Source organism: Strongylocentrotus purpuratus, unplaced genomic scaffold, assembly GCF_000002235.5.
Source record: "Strongylocentrotus purpuratus isolate Spur 01 unplaced genomic scaffold, Spur_5.0 spur5_scaffold_13, whole genome shotgun sequence".
NCBI classification, from domain to species: Eukaryota; Metazoa; Echinodermata; class Echinoidea; order Camarodonta; family Strongylocentrotidae; genus Strongylocentrotus; species Strongylocentrotus purpuratus.
Window position 1 is genome coordinate 261166 of NW_022145598.1, and position 12351 is coordinate 273516.

The following is a 12351-nucleotide window of genomic DNA, read 5'->3' on the forward strand; positions in this document are numbered from 1 at the left end:
ATTTCGGGGACCAAAACTGAAAGTTCTATTTTATATGTAATCTAATCAAGATAGTTACAATTAATGTACTGAACAATAGTTGGACTTCATCTAGATTAACCATTTTTTCATTACAAAAAAAATGTCTTATTCAGTCCCAAAAATTGGCAGGGACCAGGGTATTCATGTTCATGTTCTTGTTGACATTTTTATTTATGTACTTGAATGCATGGTGTAGTAAAATTATTGTAACTTTAATCTCTACCTATGTGTCAAATCATTGTGAAACCGATTTGTATATCATTGACTTTTATAATATTTTGTCTCATTTTTTTTCTTGTTTTTATTATCGCAGATGTGGCTGTGCAACTTAGAGAAGGAGATATCTAAAACAAAGCAGGTATGCCAAGACCAAAGAAGAGCAAAGGGAAAAGTGGATCAAGGTAAGAATTCTTATGTTTACCAGAATAAATATTTATAAATAATGAAATGGTGTTAAAAAACAATATATAGGTGATGTCTTTGACTTTATAATTTCAAGTGTTGGGCCAATATTAATGCAGAATAATAATTTCTTCATGAATTATAAAAAATAAGGCTATAATTTCTTTACCAGTTCATCTCTCATGGAACAGCTTAATATGTATGTTTATTACCGAATACATACCGGTATGCAAAATTGTTATGAAAATAAGGTTGTTGAAATCTCTCTTTCTTTTTTTTATTCCTTTTTAGACCGGATAAAGGCTATGATGTTTTGGTGCAATGGCATTTGAATGGTGCAAACAACATTGTTCATTCACCACTCCTTCAGTGGACAGGGAAGATGACAAAAGGGAAAGAGGTGATCATGGACTATGAAGGGACTCTGTGGCAAGGAATCGTTCTCGATTCAGAATATCTTGAAGATTCAGAATCGTCTGATGAGGAATTTGACATCCCCCTGGCACGACTTTCTGACAAATATGCAGGTATTACTCTCCTTTTCCTCTTTTTCCCAATTTGATATCATCTGAGTGTTAACCAGTTCTTGGGAGTATGAGAGTCTCGTCAAGAAAATGTTTACAATAATGAACTTGTGCATGAAAAAATGAACATATTTACAATAATGAATATGTATATACAAAAGAACGTAATTACAATTATGAATAAGAATGTTTGCATTATGAAAGTACAAGAATATAACAACAACAACAATCTAGACCAACTTTCCTACAAGATCTTAATGAGGAAAGACCGAAGCGCATGTTCAATATTATAAATGGATTCTTCTACATTTGTAAGATCTTTTTTTAGGGGGGAGGGGTGGGTGCAGGTTTGGGATGAGTCTTCTATTTGGGGGGGGGGGAGGCATTGGAACTAGTGTGTATATTTCACTATTGTAGTCTTATTCATTTTTTTTTTTGGGGGGGCATCTTCTTCGGAGAGTTTAAAACTAGTGTTTATATTCAATTTTTGTAATCCTACCCCAGAAGCAAAACTTGGTCCTCTACCCGTATCATCGCCATCACTTCCTGAAGATTCAACAGGATGTGGATCTGGATTGCCTGAACCAATATCCATCGCAAGTGACCAGATAACACAGTCTGATGAGGAATTTGACATCCCCCTGGCACGACTTTCTGACAAATATGCAGGTATTACACTCCTTTTCCCAATTTGATAGATAAGATAAGATAAGATTTTATTAAACTCTATCGAACCCCGATCGGGAGTATGAGAGTCTCAACAAGAACATATTGACAATAATGAATTTGTGCATGAAAAAATGACCATATTTACAATAATGAATATGCATATACAAATGAACTTAATTACAATTATGAATAAGAATGTTTGCATTATGAAAGTACAAGAATATAACAACAACAACAATCTAGACCAACTTTCCTACAAGATCTTAATGAGGAAAGACCGAAGCGCATGTTCAATATTATAAATGGATTCTTCTACATTTGTAAGATCTTTTTTTAGGGGGGAGGGGTGGGTGCAGGTTTGGGATGAGTCTTCTATTTGGGGGGGGGGGGAGGCATTGGAACTAGTGTGTATATTTCACTATTGTAGTCTTATTCATTTTTTTTTTTGGGAGGGGCATCTTCTTCGGAGAGTTTAAAACTAGTGTTTATATTCAATTTTTGTAATCCTACCCCAGAAGCAAAACTTGGTCCTCTACCCGTATCATCGCCATCACTTCCTGAAGATTCAACAGGATGTGGATCTGGATTGCCTGAACCAATATCCATCGCAAGTGACCAGATAACACAGTCTGATGAGGAATTTGACATCCCCCTGGCACGACTTTCTGACAAATATGCAGGTATTACACTCCTTTTCCCATTTTGATAGATAAGATAAGATAAGATTTTATTAAACTCTATCGAACCCCGATCGGGAGTATGAGAGTCTCAACAAGAACATATTGACAATAATGAATTTGTGCATGAAAAAATGACCATATTTACAATAATGAATATGCATATACAAATGAACTTAATTACAATTATGAATAAGAATGTTTGCATTATGAAAGTACAAGAATATAACAACAACAACAATCTAGACCAACTTTCCTACAAGATCTTAATGAGGAAAGACCGAAGCGCATGTTCAATATTATAAATGGATTCTTCTACATTTGTAAGATCTTTTTTTAGGGGGGAGGGGTGGGTGTAGGTTTGGGATGAGTCTTCTATTTGGGGGGGGGAGGCATTGGAACTAGTGTGTATATTTCACTATTGTAGTCTTATTCATTTTTTTTTTTGGAGGGGCATCTTCTTCGGAGAGTTTAAAACTAGTGTTTATATTCAATTTTTGTAATCCTACCCCAGAAGCAAAACTTGGTCCTCTACCCGTATCATCGCCATCACTTCCTGAAGATTCAACAGGATGTGGATCTGGATTGCCTGAACCAATATCCATCGCAAGTGACCAGATAACACAGTCTGACAGCCATGCAGGTAAAAATATCTTCCAATAATAGTTCATGACTATTCATAATAACATAAAGAAATCAGAGGACTGTCCACAGTACAAGGAAATTATACTGATGATAATAACTAAAGTGAAATTATATTGATACAGTTAGAATGGACAAAAAGCACACTTCATTTTATTGATTGTGTACGTGTTCTGAATATAAAAGGGATTTTCTATTCATTTATTCAATATCCTGATCAATTATTATCACACTTATTGTTTCTGTTGTGCTCAATATAACTTTACCTGTGTCCCGAAAATTATGTCATTACATTCACTATCATTGTTTTCCCTTTGTCTTTTTATCTTCTCCAGATTCTCCGCTCCATCCAAATATGCAGTGTGGTCAGAGAAATCCTGAAACATGTGACAATTTCATGTGTACTGATGAAGTTTGGGCAGCGTGTCCAGAGTGCTTGTGTTTCTTATGCTTCCTTCATTTTAACTTACGTGATGATTGCCTTTGTCATAATCTTGCATTCAATCTCAGTGAAATTCCACTTGACATCAGTTCAAGTGCATCACAGTACCAAGGGCTCACCAACGAAGAAGAAAGGAACAATGAAGACGAGGTTATGCCGTTAATGGAATCAAGAAGAGGAAACTTTGAAAACCAAGCCTCATTGGATACAAGAGTTGAAGAGAACGGAGATCAGGTACTGATGGCGACTCTGGAATCAAAACAATCCGATGCGACCGACTCATTAGATATTCCAGAGCATCTTGAAGAAGCTAGCCTTCCCCAGGAATCAGCTGATAATAGTCAACTGTCTCCTGAATCATTTCAAGTAGATGGGGAAAGAGCATTGGAAGTGCCAGAGCAGCCAAAGACGGTGAAGAGTAGAAATCAATTAGTCAAAGAACGGAGAAATGCTGGTTACAGCTATGAGAGTGAAAAGAGTAAGGAACTAAAAGCGGCGAGGAGATTTGCTAGCTACGAAACCTCATGTGAAAAGTGTCATTTCAGAGGACTTAGTTGCAACACATTTAGTTGCAACACTCGTGAAGCTATTAGATCAGCTTTTTATGACCTTGCTGATCTGACAAAGCAGAGAGAATGGATTGGACGGCACACCGAACAGATTCAAGAAAAGAAGTCAAGAAAGATCAGAAAATGTGCGTATTTCCTGCCCAATGCAGGTGATCCATGCATTAAAGTTCGTGTATGCAAAGCGATGTTCGTGGGAACATTAGGTATATCAGAGAGGCAAGTGAAGACCGTGCTTGGAAAGAAGAGACCATACGGCTGCCTTGAAGGTGAAGGAAGGGGTGGCAGGCAGACGTCTGACAGAGACGCTCTATTACGTGAAGGGGTGAAGCGGCACATTAATCAATTTCCGCGTCAAGAATCTCATTATTGTCGGGCCAACAGTCGATGTGAATACCTTTCAGAAGATCTCAATCCTGAGATCATGTATCGCATGTACAATTCATCTACAGAAGGTACAGAGGAATGTGCTTCTTTATCTCTTTACAGGAAGGTTCTGAAGAAGATGAATATCAAGTTCCATCATCCGAAAAAGGACATGTGCCCCTTGTGCGAAACCTACAGACGTGGGAATCCCAAAGAGAGGGAAGAAATTGCAGGGGCATACAAAGTTCACATTGCTGAAAAAGAAAAAGTAAGAGAGTTGAAGAGTCTTGCTAAGGAAAGAGCTTCAGTTGACCACACATTTGTCTCTGCAGTTTTCGATCTGGAGCAGGTCATTTACTTGCCGAAGTCCCCACAATCTGACATTTTCTACAAACGTAGACTCAGCAACTACAACTTCACGATATATGAACTTGCAAGCAAGGACGGATGGTGCTTTCTTTCACACGAGTGCGAAACAAAAAGAGGATCCTGTGAAATTGCCTCACACGTCCATCGGTACCTTAACAGTCTAGATGAGAGGGGTGTGAAACAAGTAGTGTTCTACTGTGATGGCTGTGTCGGTCAAAATAAGAACTCTATCATCCCAACAATGCTGCAACATTTCATCGGAAAGGCTAAGTCCGTTGAATCGGTCACAGTTAATTACTTCCCTACAAACCACGGACAAAGTGAGGGTGATGCCATGCACAGCGTCATAGAACGAAGCATTAGACGTGTGAAAGAAGTCATGGTACCGACTCAATTGAGCACCATTTGTGCGATGGCTCGTCTTCACCCCCATCCTTATCATGTAGTAGAAGTCCAATCAAGAGATATTGATGATTGGAAGTCTGTTGGTCAACAGAAAGGTATTCTGCGAGTCCGAACCTCTGAGGGTGGACAAACCGTAGACTGGAAGAAATTCATGGCTATGAAGGTCGTGAAAGGTGAAGTGGATTCCGTGTACTTCAAGTATTCTCACACTGATGAAGAATTTGATGTGATCAGGACAAACCAGACACGGAGAGGTGTAGAAGAGGTCACTGAAGTAACACCCGAGCCTCTCTACAGGAATGGCCCACCAAAGCTATCTTTGGGTAAATATCAGGATCTCAAGGCCCTCTGCAGCGGCACTACACCCACTGGCGTACCTATGGGGGGGGCAGGGGGGGCAGAGTGCCCCCCCTGACGGGCTCCAGGGGGAAAAAAAGAAAAAGGGGAAAGAAAAGAAAAGAAAGGAAAAGGAAAGAAAAAGAAAAAAGGAAAAGGGAAGAAAAAAGGGAAGAAAAAAGGAAAGAAAGAGAAAAAAGGAAAAAAAAAAGGAAAAAAAAAAGGAAGAAGAAGAGAAAAGGAAGAAAAAGGGAAAAGGAAAGGAATAAAAATGGGGAATTTTTTTTAAAAAAAGACCATGGCCCTACGCACCGGGGGGGGGGGGGGCAGTTGACCCCAGATATTTTGAAAACGTACATTTTTTTTCCTGAAAATGTAGTGTAGGCCTATACCAAATCCTTCAATTCTACTTTTGAAAATGCAAAAGTACCCTCATGACCAGTTCGGTCGCTCGAACTCCCTTCACTCCTTTTGCTTTTGAGATTCTTCGAAAACTTTTAACGCATCTTTCCCCCTCCCCCACCAGAAAAATATTCCGCATACGGCCCTGAAAAATTAAAACAAATGAAAATAGGAAAATATAAGTGATATAACAAATTTGAAACTCTTCGCTGGCGCGAACTGCTTGCTAGCCTATTTTGTATTAAATGTTTTCACTTGCTCGTCCCCCTGAAAAAAGAAAAGGATTAGTATTGCCTAGAATACAACTGTGCCTGCCCCGACGGGCCCCGACCTGCAACCATGGCAACAATAACACACAATATATGTACCAAATGTTACTAAAAGAGACTAATTCATTTTTCTCGCTCGCTACACTCGCTCGCGAATAAAATGAATAGACATTGCTTTGGAAACAATTGTGCCCACCCTTGACCTGCAACAATATCATTAAAAATGGAAGATTTTTTTCGCCCTCCCGCCAAAAAGGAATTGAATCGCGTTAAACGCGTCCATACTGACCTGCACCAATAAAAACAAGTTTATTTATTAATTTCTATTAAAAGATAATTTTTTTTTTGTTGCTTGCTCGCTATGCTCGCTCGCCAAAATGGAATTGACACCGCTAACGTGCCCGCCCCAACCTGCAACAACCAGTTAATAATTATGTACCAAACGTTATTCGAAGAAGTTTTGGTGTGCTCGTGCTCGCCAAAATTAACATCACCTTAGACATAATTGTGTAAGCCCTGCCCTGCAACAAAAAAATCTGAAATTTATGAACCAATTATCATTACAAAAATTTTGCTCGCTCGCTACGCTCGCTCGCCAAAATAGAAATAACACCGCTTTTAATAATCACGTCCCTGACATGGAACAATGAACCAAAGTTTATATACCATATTTTCCCTATAAAAGAGAAGTGATTTTTTTTTGCTCGCTCGCTACGCTCGCTCGCCCAAATAGAAATAACACCGCTTTTAATAATCACGTCCCTGACATGGAACAATGAACCCAAGTTTTATGTACCATATTTTCCCTATAAAAGAAAAGTGATTTTTTCGCTCGCTACGCTCGCTAGCTCGTGGAATTATGTGCCCACCACTAACCTGCTACAATATCATTAAAAAGAGAAATGTAGGGGGTTGCCTGCCCGCCAAAATGGGATTGACATTGCCTTAAACACGATTGTGCCCGCCCCCTACCTGCAACAATGAAACAAATTGTATATAGCAATTCATTGAGAGAAAGATGTATTTTCGCTCGCTAGCTAAAATGGGTATAAAATCACCCTAAACACAATATTGTTCCCGCGCCCTGCATGGGACAATTGAACCAAGTTTAAGTGGCAATTATTAAAAAAAGAAGTGATTTTTTTCTTGCTCGCTACACTCGTTTGCAAAAAAATGAAATTAACGTCTCTAACAAGTGAATGTTCCCACCCCAACTTGCAACAATACCAGTTTATATACCAAACGTTACTTAAAGATTTTTTTTTTTGCTCGCTCGCTCGCCAGAAGTGAAAATTAGCATCGCCTTTTTTGTTTGTTTCGGTCGCTTGCCCCCCCTGACGGAGTACCCCAGGTACGCCACTGACTACACCTGCAGTCTGGCACCCACTCCACCAGGCTTTTTATGATAAGCTGCCTCACTACTAAACTATGCTACCCAAATGATATCAGTTAATTAATGCTTTCATATTCTTTGTTTCCATAAAAAGTAATCACTGACCAGTTCATATCTGAAATGTAGAGTTGAATCTGCTAGATTGTGACGAGCTGTGTTTGTCATTATGATACTTTGCGTATTTTCATATGAGCGATTTCAATTTTTGTTGAAAATCAAATCTTAAAAAAAAAAGAACTTGTTTATAAATGATTCACAATTGAGACTAAAAAAATACTTTTGCATGACATCGAAACGAAAATTACTTATTTCATTGGTATGAGATGTATCTAGCACAAGAGATAATATATCAATGACATATTAATTAAATGATTTGTATTGAATGATGCAATCTTTGGGATATTACATTCATAGTTACGAAATTAAGCTGGCTCATTTTATTTATTTATTTTTTTCATCTGTAAATATTGAAGTTTTAATATAAGGAATAGACTATAGAGATGAAATTATCAAATGAATTGACGAGAAATAATCAATTCTTTTGAATATTGTGTCAATATGATATTTATTGTACTCAAGACAAGTGATATTTTACCATTTCCATCTGTAAATAATGCAGTTTAAAAACAAAATGTAATACACTGAAATAATTAAATGAATTGACGAGAAATAATCAATTCTTTTGAATATTGTGTCAATATGATACTTATTGTACTCAAGACAAGTGATATTTTAACATTTCCATCTGTAAATAATGCAGTTGAATCTGCTAGATTGTGACAAGCTGTGTTTGTCATTATGATACTTTGCGTATTTTCATATGAGTGATTTGAATTTTTGTTGAAAATCAAATCTAAAAAAAAAAAAGAACTTGTTTATAAATGATTCACAATTGAGACTAAAAAATACTTTTGCATGACATCGAAACGAAAATTACTTATTTCATTGGTATGAGATGTATCTAGCACAAGAGATAATATATCAATGACATATTAATTAAATGATTTGTATTGAATGATGCATTCTTTGGGATATTACATTCATAGTTACGAAATTAAGCTGGCTCATTTTTTTTTCATTTTTTTTCATCTGTAAATATTGAAGTTTTAATATAAGGAATAGACTATAGAGATGAAATTATCAAATGAATTGACGAGAAATAATCAATTCTTTTGAATATTGTGTCAATATGATATTTATTGTACTCAAGACAAGTGATATTTTACCATTTCCATCTGTAAATAATGCAGTTTAAAAACAAAATGTAATACACTGAAATAATTAAATGAATTGACGAGAAATAATCAATTCTTTTGAATATTGTGTCAATATGATACTTATTGTACTCAAGACAAGTGATATTTTAACATTTCCATCTGTAAATAATGCAGTTGAATCTGCTAGATTGTGACAAGCTGTGTTTGTCATTATGATACTTTGCGTATTTTCATATGAGTGATTTGAATTTTTGTTGAAAATCAAATCTAAAAAAAAAAAGAACTTGTTTATAAATGATTCACAATTGAGACTAAAAAATACTTTTGCATGACATCGAAACGAAAATTACTTATTTCATTGGTATGAGATGTATCTAGCACAAGAGATAATATATCAATGACATATTAATTAAATGATTTGTATTGAATGATGCATTCTTTGGGATATTACATTCATAGTTACGAAATTAAGCTGGCTCATTTTTTTTTTTTTTTTTTTCATCTGTAAATATTGAAGTTTTAATATAAGGAATAGACTATAGAGATGAAATTATCAAATGAATTGACGAGAAATAATCAATTCTTTTGAATATTGTGTCAATATGATATTTATTGTACTCAAGACAAGTGATATTTTACCATTTCCATCTGTAAATAATGCAGTTTAAAAACAAAATGTAATACACTGAAATAATTAAATGAATTGACGAGAAATAATCAATTCTTTTGAATATTGTGTCAATATGATACTTATTGTACTCAAGACAAGTGATATTTTAACATTTCCATCTGTAAATAATGCAGTTTAAAAACAAAATGTAATACACTGAAATAATTAAATGAATTTATGAGAAATAATACATTCTTTTCAATATTATATTTCTATGAGATGTATCTGGCTCTTTCAGAACATTGGTATTTCTTATCTGTAAATGATACAGCTTTAAAGAGAAAAAAATTATATGAAGATGAAATGATTTGATAACATGTGTTGAAGATAAATGATGTTTTCTTTGGAATAATACATTCCTATGAGATGTATCTGGCTCATTCCTTTTTTTATCTGTAAATAATGCAGTTTAAATAGAACTCTGAATTTACTACGGATATGAAATAATTACAATAATTAAAAATAAATAATGCATTTGTTAAATGATGTGTTGAAATTTAATATTTATATCCGTCAATAATGCAGTTTAGAAATAACATAATGAAGTAAACTTGGAAATGGAAAATACGAGATGTATCAAGGACTAGAATTTAATGTTTCTATCTGTAAATAGTGTAGTTTAAAAAAAATTAACAATGAAGTATACATTGGAAATAGAATAACTACATGAATGGAAGAAAAGTGATACATAATTTTAAATATTTCATTATTGTGATGAATCTGACTAAAGAGATCTTGGTGAAATTTTGATATTTCCATCTGCAAACAATGAAGTTTAACAAGATTCTATGGAAATCAAAATGAATAGAATGTGGAAAAGTTATATATCCTTTTGAATATTCCTAAGACATGTGCATAATTGAATATATTTCATGCAGAGTTGTGAGGAATAGGATTATTAAAATCCTCTAATTTGATGTCCAATATATCACTTTTTCATTAATAGAGACAAAGGTTTTACTTTATACAACTGATATAAAGAGTCAAATCACGAGGACTTCTTGATGACTGGATATGAAGAAACAAAAAAAAACAAAAATTGAAATAACATTCCATCATTGTCCATTCTTTTTTGTCTCAATGAGATCTAAACAAACATTATGCCAAAATGTCAATGTGTGTGATTTTTTTTTTAAAGGAATTGTAATTCGTCTTGCCTATTTCAGATTTTGTTCTGTCTGTAAATATTTCTGTTAAATATGTTGCAAATACTATGGAATGAAATAATATGATGATTATTAAAAGATAAAAAGACACAATTGATAAATAATCTATGTTTGTTTATTTTTTTTAATATTTGAAGCAGGCAATGGACGTGTGTATCTAAATCCTTTGTTTCCATGCATGTCTGATTTATCTGATTTTCTTAATTTAAAGTGCCTTATGAAATTACTGCAGACAAATTTAAAAAAAGAAGAAAGAACGGAAGAAATAAAGAAAGAAAGGAAGAAAATTTGGTAAAGAAAGCAAGGAGGAAAGAAAGAAAGAAAATGTAAAGAGAAGGAAGGAAGGCAGACGAAAAAGTAAAGGAAGGAAGGAAGGCAGAAAGAAACAAAGAAAGAAGAAGCAAAGAAAGAAGAAGCAAAGAAAGAAAGAAAGCAAGATTTACTATCAATCCAGAATTGGACAATGTTAAAAGAAGAGCATTTTGATTTCGTCCAGTAAGATAGCAATACTAATAAACTAACTAATAAATTTCAAATAAAAGAAAAAAGAAAAGAAAAAGACAAATTATTGCATGCAATGAACTGATTTCCAATAAACGAATTTTGCCTGTTATTCAGTACAAAAAAAAAATCAATATTGAATTAAAATAACTATGAATGCTCACAGATCATACTTTAATTGAGATTTTCTTAAATATTCATTCGGTTTGTACACATCTTGTTAAGAGCGGACGGTTCGTGGTGAAATGGATTACTGTTGTAACGGAATTCATCTTTTTCACGAACCGTCTTCTCTGTTTATGAGGCAGTACGGACAAAAAATATTTCATCATTTTTGAAGAATTGATATTGAGTGAGAGTAGATGTGTCATTCTTTACTCTCATCATCACCCGGATTATTTCAACATCCCTAAAATGTTTGAAAATGTGAATTAGAAAACCGATGTCTGTAAACAACACTTTCCGATTCTCAGTCACTTCATCTTCCATTCATTTTGTACGGTTTTCAGTTGCGCGTAATAGGAGCGGACGGTTCGTGGTGAAAATAGCAATGCGCATTGTGCATTTCATCTTTTCCACGAACCGTCCGCAGGAGAGCGGCCAGTTCGTGGTAAAGACGCGAGGCGCGATCGCGCACTATATCTGTTCCACGAACCGTCCTCTCTGTTACAATGCTCGCTGTGGCGTAAATAATTAAGTTCAAGAAAATATAAAGATATGGGATGTAACTTTGGGACCTGAACTATCGAATGAAGTCATCGGTTTTTAATTTGCTCTACTTTTAGTTATAATTATTGCCGGTTTAAAAAAAGCTTTTCTTTAAATGCGTTTTCTGCGAAACTAACTTTCGCATCAAAGTGCGCAGAGAGGACGGTTCGTGGTGCAGGCGACGATATACAACATCTCGTTTCAACATTCAACCATGTAACGTCGTAACCTGTTCATTTTTAAAGACTACCTACTATAGTATACGCAGTAATGATTTTTTTTTTTCCATGTTGCCGGAAGTTAGTCTAATTTTCTCAGACATCAAATTGGATCGTGGGGTGAACAGAATAAAATAATGTGAAATTGTAGGCACATCTCACTATTATCACCCGTTTTATTTCGTATATTTTTTATTTGATTTTATTTCTGCATATTTTCCAAATAAAATATAACTGAATAACAAAGAACATAATATACATGTAAGGTATAATACAACATAAACAAACAATAATTTCTTAATGTCAAAATGTTTTTTGTACATAATATATGTACATATAATAACGAAATTTATTACTTCCATAACATATTATCATAAATTTAAAGTAT